Here is a 27,580-nt window from a genome sequence, read left to right as displayed (position 1 = left end):
AAACTAAAGGAATTTGCAAACACGAAACCAGCCCTCCAAGAAATATTGAAAGGGGTCCTCTAAGCAAAGAGAGAGCCTAAAATCAGCATAGATCAGAAAGGAACATAGACAATATACAGACACAGTCACCTTACAGGCAATACAATGGCACTAAATTCGTACCTTTCAATAGGTACCCTGAATGTAAATGGGCTAAATGCCTCAGTCAAAAGACACAGGCTATGAGACTGGATTAAAAAACAAGACCCATCGATATGCTGTCTGCAAGAGACTCATTTTAGACCCAAAGCCACCCCCAGATTGAAAGTGAGGGGGAGGAAAACCATTTACCATGCTAATGGACACCAAAAGAAAGCTAGGGTGGCAACCCTTATATCAGACAAATTAGATTTTAAAACAAAGACTGTAATAAAAGATGAGGAAGGACACTCTATCCTACTTCAAGGGTCTATCCAACAAGAAGATCTAACAATTGTAAATATCTATGCCCCTAACACGGGAGCAGCCAATTATATAAGGCAATTAATAACAAAAGTGAAGAAACACATTGACAACAATACAATAATAATGGGGGACTTTAACACCCCCTGACTGAAATGGACAGATCTTCTAAGCAAAATATCAACAAGGAAATAAAGACTTTAAATGACACACTGGACCAAATGGACTTCACAGACATATTCAGAACATTCCATCCCAAAGCAACGGAATACACATTCTTCTCTAGTGTCCATGGAACGTTCTCCAGAATTGATCACATCCTAGGTCACAAATCAGGTCTCAACCGGTACCAAAAGACTGGGATGATTCTCTGTATATTTTCAGACCACAGTGCTTTGAAACTAGCACTCTATCACAAGAGGAAAATTGGAAAGAACCCAAATACATAGAGGCTAAAGAGCATCCTACTAAAGAATGAATGGGTCAATCAGGAAATTAAAGAATTAAAAAAATTCATGGAAACCCATGAAAATGAAAACACAACTGTTCAAAATCTTTGGGATACAGCAAAGGCAGTCCTGAGAGGAAAGTATATAGCAATACAAGCCTTTCTCAAGAAACAAGAAAGGTCTCAAATACTCAAATACACAACCTAAACCTACACCTAAAGGAGCTGGAGAAAGAACAGCAAATAAAGCTTAAACCCAGCAGGAGAAGAGAAATAATAAAGATCAGAGCAGAAATCAATGAAAGAGAAACCAAAAGAACAGTAGAACAGATCAACGAAACTAGGAGCTGGTTCTTTGAAAGAATTAACAAGATTGATAAAACCCTGGCCAGACTTATCAACAAGAAAAGAGAAATGACCCAACTCAACAAAATCATGAATGAAAGAGGAGAGATCACAACCAACACCAAAGAAATACAAACAATTATAAGAACATATTATGAGCAACTCTATGCCAGCAAATTAGATAACCTGGAAGAAATGGATGCATTCCTAAAGATGTATCAACTACCAAAATTGAACCAGGAAGAAATAGAAAACCTGAACAGACCTACAGCCACTAAGGAAATTGAAGCAGTCATCAAAAATTTCCCAAGAAACAAAAGCCCGGGGCCAGATGGCTTCCCAGGGGAATTCTATCAGACATTTAAAGAAGAATTGATACCTATTCTACTGAAACTGTTCCAGAAAATAGAAATGGAAGCAAAACTTCCAAACTCATTTTATGAGGTCACCATTACCTTGATCCCAAAACCAGACAAAGACCCCATCAAAAAGGAGAATTACAGACCAATATCCTTGATGAACATGGATGCAAAAATTCTCACTGAAATACTAGCCAACAGGATCCAACAGTACATTAAAAGGATTATTCACCACGACCAGGTGGGATTTATCTCTGGGCTGCAATGATGGTTTAACATCTGCAAATCAATCAACGTGATACAATACATTAACAAAAGAAAGAACAAGAATCATATGATCCTCTCAATAGATGCAGAAAAAGCATTTGACAAAGTACAGCATCCTTTCTTGATCAAAACTCTTCAGAGTATAGGGATAGAGGGTACATACCTCAATATCATAAAAGCCATCTATGAAAAACCTACAGTGAATATCATTCTCAATGGAGAAAAGCTGAGAGCTTTTCCCCTAAGGTCAGGAACGCGGCAGGGATGTCCACTCTCACCACTGCTATTCAACATAGTATTAGAAGTCCTAGCCACGGCAATCAGACAACAAAAAGAAATCAAAGGCACCCAAATCGGCAAAGAGGAAGTCAAACTCTCACTCTTTGCAAATGATATGATACTGTATGTGGAAAACCCAAAAGACTCCACCCCAAAACTGCTAGAACTCATACAGGAATTTAGTAAAGTAGCAGGATATAAAATCAACGCACAGAAATCAGTGCCATTCCTATACACCAACAATAAGACAGAAGAGAGACAAATCAAGGAGTTGATGCCATTTACAATTGCACCCAAAACCATAAGATACCTAGGAATAAATTTAACCAAAGAGGCAAAGGATCTGTACTCAGAAAACTATAAAATACTCATGAAAGAAATTGAAGAAGACACAAAGAAATGGAAAAATGTTCCATGCTCATGGATTGGGAGAACCAACATTGTGAAGATGTCAATGCTACCTAGAGCAATCTACACATTCAATGCAATCCCCATCAAAGTACCATCCACTTTTTTCAAAGAAATGGAACCAATAATCCCGAAATTTGTATGGAACCAGAAGAGACCCCGAATAGCCAGAGGAATGTTGAAAAAGATAAGCAAAGCTGGTGGCGTCAGAGTTCCGGACTCCAAGATCTAGTACAAAGCTGTCATCATCAAGACAGTATGGTACTGGCACAAAAACAGACACATAGATCAATGGAACAGAATCGAGAGCCTGGAAATGGACCCTCAACTCTATGGTCAACTTACCTTTGACAAAGCAGGAAAGAATGTCCAATGGAAAAAAGACAGTCTCTTCAACAAATGGTGTTGGGAAAATTGGACAGCCACATGCAGAAGAATGAAACTGGACCATTTCCTTACACCACACACAAAAATAGACTCCAAATGGTTGAAAGACCTAAACGTGAGACAGGAGTCCATCCAAATCCTAAAGGAGAACACAGGCAGCAACCTCTTCGACCTCAGCCGCAGCAACTTCTTCCTAGAAACATCGCCAAAGGCAAGGGAAGCCAGGGCAAAAATGAACTATTGGGATTTCATCAAGATAAAAAGCTTTTGCACAGCAAAAGAAACAGTCCACAAAACCAAAAGACAACCGACAGAATGGGAGAAAATATTTGCAAATGACATATCAGATAAAGGGCTAGTATCGAAAATCTATAAAGAACTTATCAAACTCAACACCCAAAGAACAAATAATCCAATCAATAAATGGGCACAAGACATGAACAGACATTTTTCCAAAGAACACATCCAAATGGCCAACAGACACATGAAAAAGTGCTCAACATCGCTCGGCATCAGGGAAATCCAAATTAAAACCTCAATGAGATACCACCTCACACCAGTCATAATGGCTAAAATTAACAAGTCAGGAAACGACAGATGTTGGTGGGGATGTGGAGAAAGGGGAACCCTCCTACACTGTTTGTGGGAATGCAAGCTGGTGCCACTACTCTGGAAAACAGTATGGAGGTTCCTCAAACAGTTGAAAATAGAGCTACCATACGATCCAGCAATTGCACTACTGGGTATTTACCACAAAGATACAAATGTAGGGATCTGAAGGGGTACGTGTACCCGAACGTTTATAGCAGCAATGTCCACAATAGCCAAACTGTGGAAAGAGCCAAGATGTCCATCGACAGATGAATGGATAAAGAAGATGTAGTATATATACACAATGGAATATTATGCAGCCATCAAAAGGAATGAGATCTTGCCATTTGCAATGACGTGGATGGAACTGGAGGGTGTTATGCTGACTGAAATAAGTCAATCAGAGAAAGACATGTATCATATGACCTCACTGATATGAGGAATTCTTAATCTCAGAAAACAAACTGAGTGTTGCTGGAGTGGTCGGGGGTGGGAGGGATGGGGTGGCTGGGTGATAGACATTGGGTAGGGTATGTGCTATGGTGAGCACTGTGAATTGTGCAAGACTGTTGAATCACAGATCTGTACTTCTGAAACAAATAATGCAACATATGTTAAGAAAAAAAAAAGAAGAAGATAGCAGGAGGGGAAGAATGAAGGGGAGTAAGTCAGAGGGGGAGACGAACCATGAGAGACGATGGGCTCTGAAAAACAAACTGAGGGTTCTAGAGGGGAGGAGGGTAGGGGGATGGGTTAACCTGGTGATGGGTATTAGAGAGGGCACATTCTGCGTGGAGCACTGGGTGTTATGCGCAAACAAGGAATCATGGAACACTACATCAAAAACTAATGATGTAATATACGGTGATTAACAGAACAATAAAAAAAATTAAAAAAAAAAGAAATACTATATTTTGGAGGCACTGTGAATTTTTACTAGAGTATCACAAACTAGACTTAAGACCCATTTATTACATTTTTATTGTATATACCCAGAATACCCAGAAGTGTGGTGGAAACAAAAAAGCATATGACATGGTCTTCATTAAAGATGTTTCCAATTTGATTAAAAACACAAACCACCAAACACTTCTACATAAGAAACAGATCATGACCAAATTTCAATGTAAACACTCATTAACAAAGAAAACCACAGAAGATACCTGAATCTTTAAGCAAATACATCACTAGGAAATCTGCCTTACTTGTCCATCACTAGGAACAATTACATCTGTAAACTCCCCAAACTGTTCAATTTCATTTATTCATTACTTTATTGGAGGATAACTGGTATAAAGAAATTATGCTTAGTTCATATTTTCACTAGCACCTAATGAAATGAATAGCAAACAGGCATAAAGACTTCAATCCCATAATCAATAAGTATAGCATTCCAACTAATCTGAAATAGTGTAAGAAATGTTCATCTGAGATATTAGTGCATATAAAAACTAAGAGAGGGGCGCCTGGGTGGCTCAGTCAGTTTGAGTGTCTGACTCTTGGTTTTGGCTCAGGTCATGATCTCAGGGTCGTGAGACTGAGCCCCATGTTGGGCTCCTGACTCAGCAGGGAGTCTGCTTGAAATTCTCTCTCCCTCCCCTTTTGCCTCTCCCCTCACTCGCACTCAAGCATGCATGCGTGGTCTTGCACTCTCTCTTGCTCTCTCAAATAAAATCTTAAAAAAAAAAAAAAAACTAAGAGGACTGCAGAGATAAGCCATATGAGAGCTAATTATTGTTAGTTCTAATATTATCATTACCAATGCATGTTGTAATTTGAGCTCGGTGGCAGTACATCTTCATGGATTACCTTTGCAAAGCATCATTTACATGACTGTGCCTCTATTAAATATTTAAAAATAGTGAGGAAAAGAGGTATGGTATAGTGCAAGTGTAGCTAGATCCCACTCAAATGATTGTCTCATCCTCTCCTGAACAGGAAATAAGAAGCTTCCTGCCTAAGAACACTGGACAGGATTTTTCCTGGGATACAACCCTTTCAGAAAATCCATTTCCTAAAGATTTCTCTGTTTCCCAAGAATATCAGCTCAAACTCTTTGATTTGTCCAAAGGGCACCAGTAAATTCCTATTAGTTTTCACCAAAGAAACAAAACTTGATTGTTATTCAGTAAACATTACGAATTCGATGTTTACCTTTTTAGTGTTCTTGCCTTGTTTTATTCCATTATCCTACTTTATAACTGCAATATATTTAATTTTTTATGGGAATCATGAAAAGACAAGGAGGTATCTGCCTAACGTAATTGTGGAAGGAGTCATTCCAACAAGAATCCTGAGTCTGATATGCAGCAGAGCAAATTGATAGAAGAGCTGAAGCCTGCTATTGGAAGACATGGTCGGAATACTAGGAAATAGGGATTGAGCAAAACCTTGACAGGATTCATGGACGGGATTATAGCAAGTGAATAGGATTCAAGATGAGGCAATCTATACACAGGCTGAAGCCATAAGCATGGTTAGAAAGAGACAGAGGATCTGGAGGTCTAACATGTTGCCACAATCAAGAATTGTAACCAAATTACTGGCACCATGGAATGAGGCCTGGTCAAAACAACAGAGAAGACAAAACCAGAAGCATTTTTTTCTAAGATTTATTTATTTATTTGAGAGAGAGAGAGAGCTTGGTGTGGGGGGCAGAGGGAGAGGGAGAGAGAGTCTTAAGCAGACTCCACACTAAGTGCAGAGCCCGATATGAGGCTCAATCCCACAACCCTGAGATTATGACCTGAGCTAAAACCAAGAGTTGGACGCTTAACTGACTGTGCCACCCAGGAAGCCCAAAAACCAGAGGCATTTATAATGGGCCTCATCATCTTAATAGGAGACTAGTTGACTAAGCCTTTCCTGAGATGGTTGTCTAGGCTAGCCCTTTCTACCTTTTCAGAGAGAAAGTTAAATTTCCAAGTCTGTATCATCATCCCTCTATGATCCTTTCTCAGCCATGTTTCTTATCCAGGGTATAAGTGGCATAGAGGTTAATCAAGAATCTGTGACACATCATTTCTAGGTCATAATCATCTTTAAGAATTTGATGAAAGTTCATGGAGCACTGGGTGTTATACGAAAACAAGGAATCGTGGATCACTATATCAAAAACTAATGATGTATTGTATGGTGACTAACATAACATATTAAAATTAAATTAAAAAAGGAATTTGATGAAAGTTATGGACTCTCTGCTCAAAATATACATGAATAAAATAATTTCAATATCTTCAGGTGATCCACAAACATAGGTCTAGGAACCCTAGGTTTAGAATCCCTACTCTAGACATTTTCCAAGACAGACCACACATCAGGCCACACAAATGAAATCTCAATAGGTTTAAAAAGATGGACATCACACGAAGTATCTTCTCCAGTCAAAACAGGATAACATTAATCAGTAATTAAACTAAAAGTGAAAAATTTACAAATTTGTGGGAATTAAACAATACACATTTAAACAACAAATGGATCAAGGAAAAAAGTCACAAGGGATATTAGAAAATAGAGACAAATGAAAATAACACAATATACTAAAATTTAGAGGACATAGCTAAAGCAGGACTCTGAAGGAAATTTATAGCTATAAATGCTTACATAAAAAAAAAGATCTCAAATCAAAAACTTAACTTTATAGCTTAAGAAGCTAAAAAAGAACAAACTAAATCCAAAGTTAGCAGAAATAATGAAAATTATAACATTAATAAAGAAATCAGAGAATACAACTAACAAAAAATAATAAATGAAACTAAAGTCAGTTCTTTGAAATGATCAACAAAACTGATAAACCGTTTGCAAGATGAACTAAAAAAGAGAGAAGATTCAAACTACTAAAATCAGAAATGAAACTGAGGATATTACCACCAATTCTACAGCAATAAAAAGGATCATAAGAGAGTAGTACGAATAACTGTTTGCCAACAGCTGGATAACTCAGATGAAATGGACAACTTCCTAGAAACACAAAACCTACCAAAACTAAATCTTTTTTTTTTAAGATTTTATTTATTTGACAGAGAGAGACACAGCAAGAGAGGGAACACAAGCAGGGGGAGTGGGTGAGGGAGAAGCAGGTTTCCTGCAGAGCAGGGAGCCCGATGTGGGGCTCAATCCCAGGACCCTGGGACCATGACCTGAGCTGAAGGCAGACACTTAAGGACTGGGCAACCCAGGCGCCCCTCCCCCAAAACTAAATCATGAAGAAAGAAAATATCTGAATAAACTGGTAACAAGTAAAGAGACTGAATCAGTAATCAAAAAATCTCCCAAAAAGGAAAAGCCCTGAAGCTGATGGCCTCACTGGTGAATTCTACCAAAAATTTAAAGAACTAATACCAATCCTTCTCAAAGTTTTCCAAAAAATGAAAGAGAAAGTAATCCTTTGTAACTTATTCTATGAGGCCAACATTACCCTGATACCAAAGCCAGACAAAGACACAAGAAAATAAAACTACAGATCAGTAACACCTGTGAACATTGATGCAAAATTCTCAACAAAATACTAGCACACAGAATTCAGCAGCATATTAAAAAGATTATACCCCATGACCAAATGGGATTTATTCCCGGACTGCAAAGAAGGTTCAAAATGCAAAAAACAGATCAATGTAACCTACCATATCAACAAAATAAAGGGAAAAGAACACACAATCATCTCAATTCAAGCAGAAAAAGCATTTGGCAAAAATCAACACCTTTTCATGATAAAAACATTCAAGAGATCCGTAAATTGTGTAAGACTAATGAATCACAGACCTGTACCCCTGAAACAAATAATACATTAGGTTAATAAAAAAATTAAGAATAACATAAATAAATAATAAGATTTTTAAAAACACTCAGCAGATTAGGAATGGAAGCAAACTACCTCAACACAATAAAAGTTATATATGAAAAATCCACAGCAAACATTGTACTCCATGGTGAAAGAGCGAAAGCTTTTCCTCTAAGAGCAAGAACAAGGCAAGGAGGTCTGCTTTCACCACTTCCGTTCACTATAGAACAGGAGGTTCTTAGCCAGAGGAATCAGTCAAAAGAAGAAAGAAAGAAAAGAAGAAAAGGAAAGGAAAGAAAAGAAAAGGAAAGGAAAGAAAAGGAAGAACGGAAGAACGAAAGAACGAAAGAACGAAAGAAAGAAAAGGCATGCAAATTGGAGGGAAGAAGTAAAATTGTTTGAAAATGATATGATCTTATATAAAGTCTAGACTCCACAAAAATACCACATAAACAAAACCTGTTAGATCTAATAAATAAACTCAGCAAAGTAGCAGGATACAAAGTCCAAAACAAAAATCAGCTACATTTTTATATACTGACAATGAACAGTATGAAAAGAAATTATAAAAACAATTCCATTTACAATAGCATCAAAAAGAATATAGTACTTAAGAGTTAAGCTAACCAAGGGGGTGAAAGTCTTGTACAATAACTACAAAAACATTGCTGAAAGAAATTAAAGAAGACATAAAGAAATTAAAATACATCCCATGTTCAGTGAAGACTTAATTAAAATGTCAATACTACCCAAAGCAATGTACAGATCCAATGCAATCCCTATCAAAATCCTAATGATGTGTTTTACATAAATAGAAAAACCCATCCAAAAATTCATATGAAATCTCAAAGGAACCCAAATGCCTAAAACAATCTTGAAAAAGAAAACAAAGCTGGAGGACTCACACGTCCTGATCTCAAAACTTACTGCAAAACTACAGTAATCAAAACAGTATGGTACTGACATAAACATACAGACCAAAGGAATAGAAAACCCAAAAATAAATCCTCACATATCTGGTCAAAATTTTTTTTTTTTTTTTTTAGGATGAGAATCATATTTATGCACTGAAAACATCCTTGACAATAGTCATCATTTGCATTTGAGGTAAGTACAAAGGCATAATACTCTGAAAGAATATTTCTGATGTAAAAAGGAATGAATAGTGTGTGGAAAGGGATGTTCCATTCTCTCCCCCACTCATGCCTCCAAGTGCTATTCCTGCCTCACCGCTTTTGATTCCTTCTCAATGAAACCACTGAGAAAAGAGAAAACAGAAATGGCAATAATGAACCAGATACAAAATTTTCCAATGAAGACCATAATAACTTTAAAATGGGCATTTTTAAACTTTAGTCATTATTGTAGTATATGGCAAATATGGATTTGTTGGCTTCTTTTTCCATGAACCATCAAAAGTCTTGAAAGCTTCAGAAGGTGGTCTTCCTGAAGTTCAAAGTATTTTATTTATTGAAGAATGGATTTCACTATTAACCTTACCTGCTTCATATTCTGTTGGCTACTCTACCAATATAAATTTAGTCTTCATAGATAAAAAAATACTTTTTCATAGCAGCAGGTCTATCCATTATTGTGAAGTTTGCTTTCAAGGGAATTTGATGTTCCATCATGAGTTAAATTATCTGCTCCCAAAGTAACTTCATTTGCAAAATGTCAGTAAAGTTCCTAGTTCTCTATTAAAATTCGAACCACTCTGTCATATAAATACAGTTAGATGGTGAAATCTAACCACCTTCATGGCAGTCATCAAAAACCGGGCAGAGTCCACACGGGGCCCGGACCAAACCCGTGGGTGGGATGATTGGATTGACTGCTCTATACAGTTTCATGTGTCCGTCTACACTGCCAACCGTGCCTTCTTTTGCAGCAATGATAGTCATCTCCACTTTCCCATCATAAATGAGTGTATTTAAGATCGTTTCAATGTCCTCCATGGACAACTCTACCTTACTGATCCCCAGTTCACAGATATACTTCCACACTTCATGTGATGAGACAAATGAACTATTTCTTTGTATCATTGGATTCTGTTTGCTTTCTCGTGCTGTTTCTGCCTTGGTTTGTAGGAATTTAAAGCACTGTTGGTTAGGCACCTCTACAAATTCTGACTCAAAATCCTGGTCACTGTACCAGGCTCCACCAGTCACAGACTGGTCTGGTTGCAGGTTATAGAGCATATATACTTTCTTTCTTGAGGCTGCCACAGACTTAACAGCTTTGATAAGCTTTTTACTTTCCAAATTCTTTACAATTTTGTTAATTTCTGTTAATGGCAAATTGCTTTTGTATCGGGTATCTCTGCTCCATATTCCTTTATTTCCTACATCCTCCATGATTTGATATACCAGTTTGTCTTGGTTATCTGATCCTTTCATTTTACCAGCATTCTGAGAATCCTTTATTCTATACAGAAGTCCTGTATTGCTCCTTAAGAGATCCAACTGACCCATGCACAGCAATCTATTGATGGCCACTGCCCGCTGCTGGGCTTCTATATGAGGCATTTCATTCTGAATTACTTGGTCTGTGATTCCATGAGGGAACTGGTGACATAATTCTATAATCCTGTTTTCTATTTCGACCGGATCCGCCTCGGGCGGCTGCACCTTCACTTTCACCTCAACCATGACTGCCCAGTTCCTGGCCCCTGTGGGGAGAGACGCTTGGGGTCGCCAGATAGCCAGTCCAGGAACCGAGGAACCGGGAATAGGGTGGTCAAATGATTTTTGACAAGGGTTCCAAGATCATTCAGTGGCGAAAGGACACTATTTTCAATAAATAATGCTGGGAAAATTAGACAGCATTATTTACAAAAGAATGAAGTTGGACCCTTACCTAACACCATACACTAAAATTAACTCTAAATGGATCAAAGACCAAAAGGTAACACATAAAACTATAAAGATCTTAGAAGAAAACACAGAGCAAAAGCTTCATGACAGTGAATTTAGCAATGATTTCTTGGATATGATACTAAAGCCACAGACAACAAAATAAAAAATATACAAATTGGACATCATGAAATGTTTAAACTTTTGGGCATTGAAAGACATTAATTCAGGGTAAAAAGGCAACCCAAAGAATGAGAGAATATATTTATAAATCAAGTATCTAATGAGGGATTAACATCCAGAATATATAGAGAACTCCTAAAACTCAAAAAGAGAAAACTTGATTAAAAAAATGGGCACTGGGGTGGAAATCTACTTCTTCTAAAGCCATCCAAGAAACGCTTCTGTCTCCTACTGCCCCTCTCTTGGTCTGAGGGAAAAAACTTTTTTCTGCGATGGACACGGGTTTACATACATGGTTTACATGAGATTCATGCTAAATATGTAGTTTACTCCCTTTTCCATGTTTCTTTTCCTGCTGCTGTCTACACTGCTGCTGTGGTTTATGATTTCAACTTGAACATTACTCGGCAAAAAAAAAATACTGCAAAGAGCCCCTCTCTGATAGCTCAGGGAATACTGCAGAAGAGGTGGGCTCCTAAGATTTTAAGAGTCGAATTTGAGGGATGGAGTATACAAACCAGACTAATGTGATCTTGAACTAATCTGCCATGATGACCACTCTGTGACCTGAAGCCTTCTTTTTTGTTTTTTAATTTATTTTTCTTATGTTATCTTAATCACCATACATTACATCATTGCTTTTTGATGTAGTGTTCCATGATTCATTGTTTCCATATAACACCCAGGGCTCCATGCAGTATGCGCCCACTTTAATACCATTCACCAGGCTAACCTATCCCCCCACCCCCTTCCCCTCTAGAACCCTCAGTTTGTTTCTAAGAGTCCATAGTCTCTCATGATTCGTCTCCCACTTCGATTTCACCCCTTCGTTTTTCCCTTCCTGCTATCTTCTTCTTAATTTTTAACAATGTATTATTTGTTTCAGAGGTACAGGTCTGTATTCAACAGTCTTACACAATTCACAGCGCTCACCATAGCATATACCCTACCCAATGTCTATCACCCAGCCACCCCATCCCTCCCAACCCCCACCACTCCAGCAACCCTCAGTTTGTTTCCTGAGATTAAGAATTCCTCATATCAATGAGGTCACATGATTCATGTCTTTCTCTGATTGACTTATTTCGCTCAGCATAATACACTCCAGTTCCATGCATGTCACTAAAAATGGCAAGATTTCATTCCTTTTGATGATTGCATAATATTCCATTGCATATATATATACCACTTGTTCTTTATCCATTCATCTGTCAATGGACATCTTGGCTCTTTCCACAGTTTGGCTATTGTGGACATTGCTGTTATAAACATCGCGGTGCACGTACCCCTTCGGATCCCTACATTTGTATCTTTGGGGTAAATACCCAGTAGTGCAAATGCTGGGTCGTATGGTAGCTCTATTTTCAACTTTTTGAGGAACCTCCATACTGTTTTCCGGAGTGGCTGCACCAGCTTGCATTCCCACCAACAGTATAGGAGAGTTCCCCTTTCTCTGCATCCCCACCAATCTGTTGTTTCCTGACTTCTTAATTGTACCCTTTCTGACTGGTGTGAGGTGGTATCTCATTGAGGTTTTAATTTGGATTTCCCTGATGCCGAGTGATGTTGAGCACTTTTTAATTTGTCTATTGACCATTTGGATGTCTTCTTTGCAGAAATGTCTCTTCATGTCTTCTGCCCATTTCTTGATTGGACTCGTTCTTTGGGTGTTACGAAGTTCTTTATAGGTTTTGGATACTAGCCCTTTAACTGATACATCATTTGCAAATATCTTCTCCCATTCTGTCGGTTGTCTTTTGGTTCTGTTGACTGTTTCCTTTGCTGTGCAAAAGCTTTTTATCTTGATGAAATCCCAGTAGTTCATTTTTGCCCTTGCTTCCCTTACCTTTGGTGATGTTTCTAGGAAGAAGTTGCTGCGGCTGAGGTCAAAGAGATTGCTGCCTGTGTTCTCCTTTAGGATTTTGATGGACTCCTCTCTCACATTTAGGTCTTTCAACCATTTTGAGTTTATTTTTGTGTGTGGTGTAAGGAAATGGTCCAGTTTCATTCTTCTGCATGTGGCTGTCCAATTTTCCCAACACCATTTGTTGAAGAGACTGTCTTTTTTCCATTGGACATTCTTTCCTGCTTTGTTGAAGATTAGTTGACCAGAGAGGTGAGGGTACATTTCTGGGCTCTCAATTCTCTTCCATTGATCTATGGGTCTGTTTTTATGCCAGTACCATAGTATCTTGATGATGACAGCTTTGTACTAGATCTTGGAGTCCGGAACTCTGATGCCACCAGCTTTGCTTATCTTTTTCAACATTCCTCTGGCTATTCGGGGATTTTTATGATTCCATACAAATTTTAGGATTATTGATAGGGATTACATTGAATGTGTAGATTGCTCTAGGTAGCACTGACATCTTCACAATATCTGTACTTCTAATCTATGGGCATGGAACGTTTTTCCATTACTTTACGTCTTCCTCAATTTTTTTCATAAGTATTTTATGGTTTTCTGAGTACAAATTTTTTGCCTCTTTGGTTAGATTTATTCCTAGGTATCTTATGGTTTTGGATGCAATTGTAAATGGGATCAACTCCTTAATTTCTCTTTCTTCTGTCTTGTTGTTGGTGTATAGGAATGCCACTGATTTCTGTGCATTGATTTTACATCCTGCCACTCGACTGAATTCCTGTATGAGTTCTAGCAGTTTTGGGGTGGAGTCTTTTGGGTTTTCCACATAAAGAATCATATCATGTGCAAAGAGTGAGAGCTTGACTTCTTTGCCAATTTGGATGCCTTTTATTTCTTTTTGTTGTCTGATTGCTGTGGCTAGGACTTCTAATACTATGTTTAATAGCAGTAGTGATAGTGGACATCCCTGCCGTGTTCCTGACCTTAGGGGGAAAGCTCTCAGTTTTTCCCCATTGAGAATGATATTCGCCGTGGGGCTTTCATAGATGGCTTTTATGATATTGAGATATGTACCCTCTATCCCTATACTCTGAAGAGTTCTGATCAAGAAAGGATGCTGTACTTTGTCAAATGCTTTTTCTGCATCTATTGAGAGGATCCTATGGTTCTTCTTCGTTCTTTTATTAATGTATTGTATCACGTTGATTGATTTGCAGAGGTTGAACCAACCTTGTAGCCCAGGGATAAATCCCACTTGTTCGTGGTGAAGAATCCTTTTAATGTACTGTTGGATCCTATTGGCTAGTATTTTGGTGAGAATTTTTACATCCATGTTCATCAAGGATATTGGTCTGTAATTCTCCTTTTTGATGCGGTCTTTGGGATCAAGGTATGGGGGCCTCATAAAATGAGTTTGGAAGTTTTCATTCCACTTCTATTTTTTGGAACAGTTTCAGAAGAATAGGTATTAATTCTTCTTGAAATGTTTGGTAGAATTCCCCTGGGAAGCCATCTGGCCCTGGGCTTTTGTTTGTTCGGAGATTTTTGATGACAGTTTCAATTTCCATAGTGGTTATAAGTCTGTTCAGGTTTTCTATTTCTTCCTGGTTCAGTCTTGGTAGTTTGTACATCTCTAGGAATGCATCCATTTCTTCCAGATTATCTAATTTGCTGGCATATAGTTGTTCGTAATATGTTCTTAGAATTGTTTGTATTTCTTTGGTGTTGGTTTTGATCTCTCCTCTTTCATTCATGATTTTGTTGATTTGGGTCATTTCTCTTTTCTTGTTGATAAGTCTGGCCAGGGTTTTATCAATCTTGTTAATTCTTTCAAAGAATTAGCTCCTAGTTTCGTTGATCTGTTCTACTGTTCTTTTGGTTTCTCTTTCATTGATTTCTGCTCTGAGCTTTATTATTTCTCTTCTCCTGCTGGGTTTTAGCTTTATTTGCTGTTCTTTCTCCAGCTCCTTTAGATGTAGGGTTAGGTTGTGTATTTGAGACCTTTCTTGTTTTTGAGAAAGGCTTATATTGCTATATACTTTCCTCTTAGGACTGCCTTTGCCCCATCCCAAGGATTTTGAACAGTTGTGTTTTCATTTTCATTGGTTTTCCATGAATATTTTTAATTCTTCCTTAATTTTCTGGTTGACCCATTCATTTCTTAGTAGTATGCTCTTTAGCCCCATGTATTTGAGTTTTTTCTGACTTTCCTCTTGTGACTGCATTCTAGTTTCAAAGCATTGTGGTCTGAAAACATGGAGGGAATGATCCCAATCTTTTGGTTCTGGTTTGCGACCTAGGATGTGTTCTATTCTGGAGAATGCTTCATGGGCACTAGAGAAGCATGAGTATTCTCTTGCTTTGGGATGGAATGTTCTGAATATATCTGTGAAGTCCATTTGGTCCAGGGTATCATTTAAAGTCTTTATTTCCTTGTTGATCTTTTGCTTAGATGATCTGTCCATTTCAATCAGGGGAGTGTTAAAGTCCCCCACTATTATTGTATTGTTGTTGATGTGTTTCTTTGTTTTTGTTATTAACTGGCTTATATAAGTGGCTGCTCCCATGTTAGGGGCATAGATATTTACAATTGTTAGATCTTCTTGTTCGATAGACCCTTTAAGTAGGATATAGTGTCCTTCTTCATCTCTTATTATAGTCTTTGGTTTAAAATCTAATTTGCCTGGGCGCCTGGGTGGCTCAGTTGGTTAAGCGACTGCCTTCGGCTCAGGTCATGATCCTGGAGTCCCTGGATCGAGTCCCGCATCGGCCTCCCTGCTCGGCAAAGAGTCTGCTTCTCCCTCTGACCCTCCCCCCTCTCATGTGCGCGCTCTCTCTCTCTCTCTCTCATTCTGTCTCAAATAAACAAATAAAATCTTTTAAAATAAACAAATAAAATCTAATTTGTCTGATATAAGGATTGCCACCCCAGCTTTCTTTTGGTGTCCATTAGCATGGTAAATGCTTTTCCACCCCTTCACTTTCAATCTGGGGGTGTCTTTGGGTCTAAAATGAGCCTCTTGCAGACAGCATATCGAAGGTCTTGTTTTTTTATCCAATCTGATAGCCTGTGTCTTTTGATTGGGGCATTTCGCCCATTTACACTTAGGATAACTATTGAAAGATATGACTTTAGTGCCATTGTATTGCCTATAAGGTGACTATTACTGTATATTGTCTGTGTTCCTTCCTGGTCTATGTCTTTGCCAGAGGCAGAATTGCCCCGCCCTGGCCGGGTCTGGGCTAAGTAATCTGCTCGGGATTTCTCTCGGAAGCTTTTGTTCCCTGCAAGTTTTCTGTACAGCTTCGGAGGACGAGAATGAAAATGCCGGTCTCCCAATCTCCGCCCCGGAGGAGCTGAGAACTCGGGCCCCCACTCCTCAGCGCGCCCCCAGAGAAAAGCAGTAAATTGCTCCCATCTCCCTGGTCTCTGGCCACACTCCGTGCTCACCAGGCCTGTGACCGAGTGTTTCTATCTCTGGCACACGACCCCGTGTGGTGTCTCCAAATCCAGCAGATCCCTCCAGTGCGCTCCCATGCTGCTCCTCCCGGGGGAGGAAGGGGAGTCTTCCTGGATCTGCTCCTTGTTGGGTCCCTGCTGGAAGAGCAGTGGCCCGACTGTGCCACAGATCACAGTTTATGGCAACCCCGAGCTGAGAGCCTGTGCCTGGGCTCGTCTCTGCAGCCAGCTTCCCTGCTCCGATACCTGGGAGCTCTGCTGCACTCAGGCACCCCCAGTCTTTGTGTGACCCAAGGGTCCTGAGACCACACTGTCCCAGCGAGGGTTCTGCCCCTGCTTAGCCACCGGAGCGACGTCCCTCTGTGGAGCAGACTTCTAAAAGTTCCGATTTTGTGCTCTGCTGCTCTATCACTTGCCGGTAGCCGGCTGACGGAGGACCCCTCCCTCGCCATCTGTCTTCCTGAATATCGCCTTGGATTCACTTCTTCACATGCATGTCCTAACTTCCAGAAAGTGGTCCCTTTTCTGTTCAGAGAGTTGCTGTGTTCTTTTCTTCGATCTCCTGTTGAGTTCGTAGGTGTTCAGAATGGTTTGATCCCTATCTAGCTGAATTCCCAAGACCAGACGAAATTTAGGTCTCGTACTCCTCTGCCATCTTGCTCTTCCCCCCGACCTCAAGCCTTTTTAAGCAAGCCCCTCCCCACTTTCTTTTTGCTTAACCACACCCTCAAGTACACCCTTGGGGCATAACATCCATGCACTGCTCTGGAGATATGACTGTTACTCCAAGCTTCTAGAGCTACAAAAGCAGGTCTTATAGGAGGTATGGTTAGAGGTTAGAAGTTAGAGACCTACTAATCTTGCAGCTGCCCAAGACATGCTCCTCTTTGTAAATCCTGTTAATAAAACCTTTCTTGTTAAAGAAAAAAAAAGGGAGGGGGGAATAAAGGACTTAAATAGACATATCGCCGAAGTTTTACGAATGGCCACTATGCATGTGAAAAGGTGTTCAAAATGACTAATATTTAGGGAAAAGCAAATTAAAATCAAAGGAGATAGGGAGATATACCCTCTTATACCCATCAGGACAATGACTATCAAAAACGTAGAAAACAACAAGCATTGGCGAGGATGTGAAGAAACTGAAACTCTTGGGAACTGCTGGAAGGAATGTAAAATGGTACAGCCGCTGTGGAAAACAGCATGGTGGTTTCTCATAAAATTAGAAGTATAGTGACAAATGATCCAGCAATTCCACTTCTGGATATATACCCAAAAGAACTGAAAGAAGGGTCTTGAAGAGATATTTGTACAACCATGTTCATAGCAGCATTATTCAAAACAGCTAAAATGTGGAAGCAAACCAAATGTCTATAAACAAGTGACTGGATAAGCAAAATGGGATATATACATATAATGGAATATTACTCAGCCCTAAAAAGGGAGCGCATTACACTAAGTGAAATAAGCCAGTCACCAAAAGACAAATACTGTATGATGATTCCATTTATATGGTTACCTAGAGTAGTTAAAATAACAGAGACAATAGTAGAATGGAGATTGCCAGGAGTTGAGGGGAGGAAGAAATGGAAAGTTATTATTTAATTGGAATAAAGTTTTAGTTTTAGATGATGAAAAGTTATGGAGATAAGGGTGACAGTTGTACATTATGAAAATATTTAATACCATTAAACTATACACTTAAAATGGTTAATACAGTAAGTTTTACGTTATGTGTATTTTACTACAATCTCTAAAAACTGGTGAAAAAATAATCCCTAGAGATTGAATAAAAAGATCTTTAAAAAAAAATTTTTAGGGGTGCCTAGGTGGCTCAGTCGTTAAGCGTCCACCTTCGGCTGAGGTCATGACACCAAGGTCCTGGGATCAAGCCCCGCATTGGGCTCCCTGCTCCATGGGAAGCCTGCTTCTCCCTTTCCCACTCCCCCTGCTTGTGTTCCCTCTCTCGCTGTCTCTGTCTCTCTGTCAACTAAATAAAATCTTTAAAAATAATAATAAAATAAATAATAAATAATAAATTTTATTTATTTAGTTGACAGAGAGAGAAAGCACAAACAGGGGGAGCAGCAGGTAGAGGGAGAAGCAGGCTCCACACTGAGCAGGACCCTGAGGTCATGACCTGAGTCAAAGGCAGATGCTTAACTGATTGAGCCACCCAGGTGCCCCTGAGGAAAAAGATCTTATTTAAATTTTTTCTTCAATCTTGGTATCTACTTTTCCCATATTTCTTTTCATAAGCCTCTTAGTCCTCCAAATACATGTCCCATCAATAGAACAAAACACTTACACTCCACCAACAGTTGTCATAATAACATGCTCATGCCTAAAACTGTATCTCTTAGAACTCCCAAACAACAGTTGTTTCCATAATAACAGGAAATACAAACCAAAAGAGAGCTTTCAAGAAATTAAAATGGCAGTTTCCTCAGCTCCACACTTATCTAATCCCAATATGCAGATATCCCAATGTTTAAGGCAATAATGTCCAAATTACTTATAGCTCTCTGGACTTTATAAAAAATTCATGTCTGAAAATGAAATGGATAGAAAGGCCCCCAAAATGCAATCCTGTACCTAATGAATTCAAACAAAATGACATAAGGGGGAGATGAATTTCACCCTCCAGACACTATTTTTGTGCCAAACTGACTTGAACAAACATCTACTTTCAAAGATCCTACTCCATTTCCTCTCTTTAAAAGCAACAGGTGGCTGCTACTGAGATCAAGTTTAACAAAGTCACAGAGAATAGCTTATTTCACCCTAATGCATTATCCAAGTTCCCAAATGAGAGACACTAAATCCATTTTCAATAAACAGTTCCCAATTGAAATCCCAAAGCCTCCCAAATTCTAAGGAAATGCTAGAATTTGGGTTTGGAACCTGAGGATTTGGCTCTCCTAAACTACTTTAATTCTGAACTCTTTAAAATACATATAATACAGTATAGAGGCAGGTTAGCACTGATTATAACAAGCCTGGAAGAGTCAATTAAGACCATATAGTAGGAGGTTTTAAAAGCCAACACAAGCAGTCTATTCTGGATTCAGAAGGCTATGGAGATAGAACCAATAAAAACTTTACAGCAGGGGAATAATATGATCAGAACTGTACTTTACAAAGATTAATGTCATTGGTAAAAAGATCTGTAAGGGGGGAAAAAACTAGAGGGGGGCATACCCAAAAAAAGACAACAGTTCACCTCATAGTCACAAGGGTTTTAAAATGCAACATACTGACACTAGGAAAGAAGGAGAGAAGTTTGTGATTAGAAAAGAAAAAAATGCAAAAGATGAATGGATAGGAACTTTGTAGCTGACAAAGAAGAGAAAACATGGGTGACTGGGAGAACAGTAGTTTCATTAGCAGAAATAAAGAAATCAGTAAGAAATACTTTAAAAGTGTGCAGAGGGAGCTTGGGAAAATGGCAGAGTAGGAGGACTCTGAGCTTATCCCATCCCACATTTACTACAAGGTATCATCCACATCCAAGTGAGAACTATCCAAAGACTGGAAGAACAAACTCCACAGCTAAATATAGAAAAAGCTGCTGCATCTGAAAGGTTAGGAAGATCAGAAAGGCAAATGGAGGCTGTCCAAGAGAGGGAGGGAGCTGCACACACAGCGCAGAGAAATGTACCCTTGCACCACAGAGCTCACATGGGTAAGACTTATTTCCATAACCTATGGCTTTAAAAACCAAAGGGGCTCGGGGTCCTGGGATTGAGCCCTCCATCAGGCTTCCTGCTCAGCGGGGAGTCCGCTTCTCCCTCTCCCTCTGCCTCTGCCCCTCCCCTTGCTTGTGTGCTCACTTGCTCTCTCTCTCTCACTCTCAAATGAATGAATTAAAACAAAAACAAAAACCCAAAGGGGCTCAATTTCATGAGTTTGTAAAATCAGTGGGACTTCAAACCTGGAGCTTAAAAAGTCAGCTGTCTCAGCACTGGGCAAGCCCGAAGGGTGAGTGAAAGCTGGGTTGCTACCCTTAGACAGCAGCCTGTGTGGAGGCAACAAAAAAAATGGCAGTTTACATAACACCAGCAAATGGGAGACTGATCTGTTAATACTGATTTCAGACTGTGTTAGCAGACTTCTTTGATTTCTGTTTTCCACAGTGGCTGTACCATTTTACATTCCTTCCAGGTAGGTGGCAGGTGCCATTTTTCTCCCCCACCTACCAGCATAAAAACAGAGCTACCTTCAGGAGGTGAGGCTGCACAGACACCTGTAGTCTCAGCCCAGGGCTCTGGGCAAATTTTGTAAACCTGCATGCTGTGCCCAGCAGCCAGATACACAGCTGCCACATTACAACCCACCCAGCAGCAGCACCCATCCACACACCCCCAGCTACTATCACTCACTAAGCCCAGACATCAGGTTCACAGCTGCCACCTCGCACCCAGCAAAGTGTCCCCAACCAACTTCGTGCATGCTACACACTCCTGGCGACCCCGGCCACAGTCCCCAGCTGCCACAGTGCTTCTGGGGATCCAGCATAGGACTAGTTGTGCAACACAAATTTTGCTAACACTGCCATCCTGCTCCCAAATTCCCCTGTGGGCTCGCTTCCTCAAAGCTGGCCTCCCTGGGCCCCACTAATGCGACAGAGAGTAGGCACAGTCCACACAGGAAGAAAGTCAGCGTAGACAACTACACTGAAAGGAAAAGTGTTCAGACACAACAGCAGGACATAAGCAACACACACAGGATATTCTGAAGTGCCAGGTTCTGGTGAGCAGGGGACATTGCACTACAGGGCACTCCAGGACTTCCTCTTCATAAAGGCACTACTTTCAAGAGCAGAAGACGTGGCTGATTTTCTTAACACACACAAACAGACAAAATGAGGAGAGAGAAAATTTATCCCAAATGAAAGAAGAAAAGCCACAGTCAGAGATCTAAGCAAAACAGATATAAATAATGTGTCTAATAGAAAATTTAAAGCAATGACCATAAGGATACTGGACTTGAGAAAAGAGTGGAAAACATGAGTGACACAGGATAAGGAATAACATAGCAGATATAAAGGCTCAATAAATCAAAGGAGAAACAAGCTTAATGGAATGAATAAAAGGGTGGAAGAGGCAGAGGAAAAAATTAGTGACCTAGAAGACAAAGTAATGGAAAATAATCAAGCTAAACAAAAGAGAAAAAAGAATTACACAAAACAAGAATAGACTTAGGGAACTCAGTGACTCCATGAAAGATAATAACGTTAGTATTATAGGAGTCCCAGAGAAGGAGAGAGAGAAAAGGGGGCAGAAAATGTATTTGAGGAAATAATAGCTGAAAACTTCCCTAATCTGGGGAAGGAAATGGATATCCAGATCCAGGAGGCACAGAGAACTCCCATCAAAATCAGCAAAAGCAGACCCACACCAAGACGTACTGTAATTAAACTTATAAGATACAGTGATAAAGAAAAAATCTTGAAAGTAACATGACAAAAGTCATTAACTTACAAGAGAAAACCCATAAGGCTAGCAGCAGATTTTTTAACAGAAACTTTGCACACAAGAAAGTGGCACGATATACTCAAAGTGCTGAATGGGAAAAGTCCACAGCCAATAATACTGTATCCAGAGCAAGGCTATCATTCAGAATAGAAGGAGAGATGGAGTTTCCCAGACAAACAAAAACTAAAGGAGTACATGACCACTAAAATCACCCTGCAAGAAATATTAAAGGGGATACTCTGAGTGGAAAGGAGAAACCAAAAATGAGAGTATACGCTTAGGAAACAAAAAAGCAGTGAAGCGGTGACTGGATGGCTCAGTCAGTTAAGCATCTGCCTTCAGCTCAGGTCATGATTGCAGGGTCCTAGAATCAAGCCCTGCATCAGGCTCCCTGCTCAGCAGGGAGCCTGCTTCTCCCTCACCCTCTGCCTGCCGCTCCCTGTGCTTGTGCACTCTCTTTCTTTCTCTGTGTCAAATGAATAAATAAAATCTTCTTTTAAAAATAAATAAAAAATAAAAACAAATTTAATTTTTTAAAAGCAGTGAAAATGAGTATTTCTGTAAGAAATCAGCCAAGGAACTCAGAAAAGAAAAAGATATAAAATCCAATAACATATATCTAAAACATATGGAGGAGAGGAGAAAAGAACGGGTTCAAACTTAAATGACCATCAACTTAAAATAAACTATAATATGCAGAAGATGTTATATACAAACCTAATGGTAACCATATGTCAAAAACCACTAATAGATATACAAAGAACAAAAGAGAAAGAAATCCTAATATATCACTAAAGAAAACCAGAGCTAAGACAAGACAGGATCAGAGAAAATCTGCAGAAACACCCATAAAGCAAGTCATAAAGTAGAAATAAATACGTATCTATCAATACTTAGTTTGAATGAGAGTGGCCTAATGCTCCAATCAAAAGACACAGGGTGACAGAATGCACAGAAAAACAAGACCCATCTATATGCTGCCTACAAGAGATTTTAGACCCAAAGACACCTACAGATTGAAAGTGAAGGGACAGAGAAACATCTCATGCAAATGGTTGTCAAAAGAAAGCCAGGGTAGCAATACTTACTTCAGAAAAAACAGACTTTAAAACAGACTGTAAGAAGAGACAATATAATAAAGGGCACAATCCAACAAGATATAACGACTGTAAATATTTATGCACCCAACACACGAGCACCCAAATACATAAGACAGTTAATAACAAACATAAAGGAACTAATTGATAATAATACAACAATAATAGGGGATTTAACACCTCACTTACATCAATGGACAGATCACCTAAACAGATAATCAACAATGAAACATGGCTCTGAATGACAAACTGGACCAGATGGATTTAACAGATATATTCAGAACATTCCATCCTAAAACAGCAGAATATACATTGCTTTCAAGTGCACATGGAACCTTCTCCAGAATGGATTGTAGCCCACAAAACTAGTTTCAACAAATTCAAGAATATCGAAGTCAGGACATGCATGTTTTCTGACCACAACACTAAGAAACTAGCAGTCGTGGGACACCTGGGTGGCTCAGTCAGTTAAGCGTCTGTCTTCAGCTCAGGTCATGATCCCAGGACACTGGGATCAAGTCCCACATGGGGCTCCCTGCTCAGTGGGGAGTCTGCTTCTCCCTCCCCCACTCCCCCTGCTTGTGTTCCCTCTCTCACTGTCTCTCTCTCTCTCTAATAAATAAATCTAAAATCTTTAAAAAAAAGAAAGAAACTAGAAGTTGAACACAAGAAAAAATCTGGAAAGAACACAAATACATGAAGGTTAAATAACATGCTACTAAACAATGAATGGGCCAACCAGAAATAAAAGAAGAAATAAAAAAGTACATGGAAACAAACGAAAATGAAAACACAACAGTCCAAAACCCCTGGGATGCAGCAAAAGCAGTTCTAAGAAGGATGTTTATACCAATACAGGCCTTATCTAAAGAACCAAGAAAAATTTCCAATAAACAATCTAACCTTACACCTAAAGAAGCTAGAAAAACAACAAACAAAATCCAAAGGATTTTGGATTAGATTAGAGCAGAAATAAATGATAGAGAAACAAAAAAAAAAAAAAAAATAGAACAGATCAATGAAACCAGGAGCTGGTTCTTTGAAAAGATCAATAAAATTGATAAACTTCTAATCAGACTTACTGAGAAAAAAAAAGGACTAAAATAAAACCACAAATGAGAAAGGAGAAATAACAACACCACAGAAATGCAAACAATTATAAGACAGTATTATGAAAAACTATATGCCAACAAATTGGACAACCTAGAAGAAATAGATAAATTCCTAGAAACATATAAACTACCAAAACTGAAACAAGAAGAAATAGAAAATGAATAGACTGATAACCTGCAAATTAAATCAGTAAGAAAAACAAACAAACAAACAAAAAAACTCCCCACAAACAAAAGTCCAGGACCAGATGGCTTTACAGGCGAATTCTACCAAACATTCAAAGAAGAACTAAAACCTATTCTTCTTTTTTTTTTAAGATTTTATTTATTTGAGAGAGAGAGAGAGCACGAGATGGGGGAGGGTCAGAGGGAGAAGTAGACTCCCTGCTGAGCAGGGAGCCCAACATAGGACTCGATCCCAGGACTCCCAGGATCATGTTCCAAGCCGAAGGCAGTCGCTTAACAAACTGAGCCACCCAGGTGCCCCATTCTTCTCAAACTATTCCAAAAAAATAAAAGGAAATACGTTTCCAAATTCATTCTATGAGACCAGCATTACCCTGATACCAAAACTGGGTAAGACACCACTAAAAAAAAAAAAACTACAGGCCAATATCCCTGATGAACATAGATGCAAAAATCCTCAATACTAGCAAACAAAATTCAAAAATACATTAAAAAATAATTCACCACAATCAAGTGGGATTTATTCCTGGGCGTAAAGGTGGCTCAATATTTGCAAATCAATCAATCTGACACATCATCACATCAATAAGAGAAAGGATAAGAACCATATGATCATTTCAATATATGAAGAAAAAGCATTTGACAAAGTACGACATCCATTATTGATAAAAATCCTCAACAAAGTAGATTTAGAGGTAATGTACCTCAACATAATAAAAGTTACATATGAAAAACCCACAGCTAACATCATCCTCAATGGGGAAAAACTGAGCACTTTTTCCCTAAGGTGAGGAGCAAGACAAGGATGTCCACTCTCACCAAATTTATTCAACATAATCCTGGAAAACTCCTACCCACAGCAGTCAGACAACAACAAAAAGGCATCCACATCGGCAAGGAAGAGGTGAAACTTTCACTTTTTGCTCATGACATGACACTATATACACAAAACCCAAAAGACTCCACCAAAAAACTCTCTGAACTAATAAACGAATTCAGTAAATTTGAAGGATACAAAATCAATGTATAGAAATCTGTTGTATTTCCATACACCAATAATGAAGCAGCAGAAAGAGAAATTAAGAAAACAGTCCCATTTACAATTGTACCAAAAATAGTAAAATACCTAGGAATAAACCTAACCAAAGAGGTGAAAGACCTGTACTCTGAAAACTATAAAACAATGACAAAAGAAATTGAAGACTCTATGCTCATGGATTAAAAAGAACAAATACTGTTAAAATGTCTATACGAGCCAAAGAAATCTACACATTTAATACAATCCCATTAAAATACCAACAACATTTTTCACAGAACTAGAACAAATAATCCTAAAATTTGTACAGAACCACAAAAGACCCCGAATAGCCAAAGTAATCATGAAAAAGAAAAGCAAAGGGGTGCCTGGGTGGCTCAGTGGGTTAAGCGTCCAATTTTTGATTTCAGCTCAGGTCATGATCTCAAGGCAGTAAGATCAAGCCCAGCATCAAGCTCTGTGCTGGGAGTGAGCCTGCCTGGGATTCTCTCTCTCCCTCTCCATCTACCCCCACCCCCATCACTCATGTGTGTGTTCTTGCTCTCAAAAAAAAAAAAAAGGAAAGCTGGAAGGCATCACAATTCTGGACATCAGGTTATATTACAAAGCTGTAGTAATCAAAATAGTATGGTCCTGGCATGAAAACAGACACATTGATCAATGGAACAGAACAGAAAACCCAGAAATAAACCCACAACTATATGGTCAATTAATCTTCGACAAAGGGGGAAAGAATGTCCAAAGGGAAAAGGACAGTCTCTTCAAACAAATGTTGGGAAAACTGTACCACTCTCTTACACCATACACAAAAATAAATTAAAAAATGGATTAAAGTCCAAAATATGAGACCTGAAAACATAAAAATGTTAGAAGAGAACACAGGCAGTACCTCTTTGACACAGGCCATAGCAGCTTTTTTCTAGATAGATCTCCTGAAGCAAAGGAAACAAAAGCAAAATAAACTACTGAGACATCAAAATATAAAGCTTCTGCGCAGCAAAGGAAACCATCAACAAAACTAAAAGGCAGCCTATGGAATGGAAGAAGATACTGGTGAATGACATAACCTTTAAAGGGTTAATATCCAAAATATATAAAGAACTTCTACAACTCAACACCCAGAAAACAAATAATCCAGAAGACATGAACAGACATTTCCCCAAAGAAGACATACAGATGGCTAACACACACATGAAAAGATGTTCATCATCACTTACCATCAGGGAAATGCAAATCTGTCAGAATGGCTAAAATCAACAACACAGGAAACAACAGGTGTTGGCGAGGATGTGGAGAAAAAGGAACCCCCTTACTCTGTTGGTAGGAATGCAAACTGGTGTAGCCATTGTGGAAAACACTATGGAGGCTCCTCAAAAAGTTAAAAATATAACTACCCTACCATCCAGCAATCATACATTGGGTATTTACCCAAAGAATACAAAAACACAATTTCAATGGGATACAGGCACTGCTATGTTTATAGCAGCATTATTTACAATAGTCAAGATATGGAAGCCCCCCCAAAATGTCCCATCAATTGATGAATGGATAAAAAAGATGTGGTATCACTACATCAAAAACTAATGATGTACTGTATGGTGACTAACATTACATAATAAAATTAAATTAAATTTAAAAAATGTGGTATACACATACAATGGAATATTACTCAGCCATAAAAAGGATGAAATCTTGCCATTTGCAATGCCACAGATGGACCTACAGAATATAATGCTAAGCGAAATAAGTCAGAGAAAGACAAATACCATATGATTTCACTCATATGTGGAATTTAAGAAACAAAACAAAGGAGTAATGGGGAAAAACGAGAAACTAAGAAACACTCTTAATTATAGAGAACTGATGGTTACCAGAGGTGAGGAAATGGGGGCTTGGGTTAAATAGGTGATGGGGATTAAGGAGTGCACTTGTCATGATGAGCACCAGGTGATGTAAGGAACTGTTCAATCACTCAGTTGTGCACCTGAAACTAATATAACATTTAAAA

At 38.9% G+C, this 27,580-nt stretch overlaps 1 protein-coding gene and 1 pseudogene across 3 annotated transcripts in view; both read right to left on the bottom strand.

Moving 5' to 3' along the window:
- Positions 1–27,580, bottom strand: part of SCAPER (S-phase cyclin A associated protein in the ER) — a 539,336-nt gene that overhangs the window by 467,968 nt on the left and 43,788 nt on the right. The window lies entirely within an intron of this gene.
- On the bottom strand, positions 9,649–10,953 carry LOC114200517 (DNA-directed RNA polymerase III subunit RPC6 pseudogene; annotated as a pseudogene).

The sequence above is a fragment of the Eumetopias jubatus genome, unplaced genomic scaffold, assembly GCF_037043125.1.
Source record: "Eumetopias jubatus isolate StellerSeaLion01/CBP00866 unplaced genomic scaffold, mEumJub1_p1.0 scaffold_7, whole genome shotgun sequence".
NCBI classification, from domain to species: domain Eukaryota; kingdom Metazoa; phylum Chordata; class Mammalia; order Carnivora; family Otariidae; genus Eumetopias; species Eumetopias jubatus.
The sequence above is the reverse complement of the archived record's forward strand: the minus strand, read 5'-3'. Positions and strand labels throughout refer to the sequence as shown.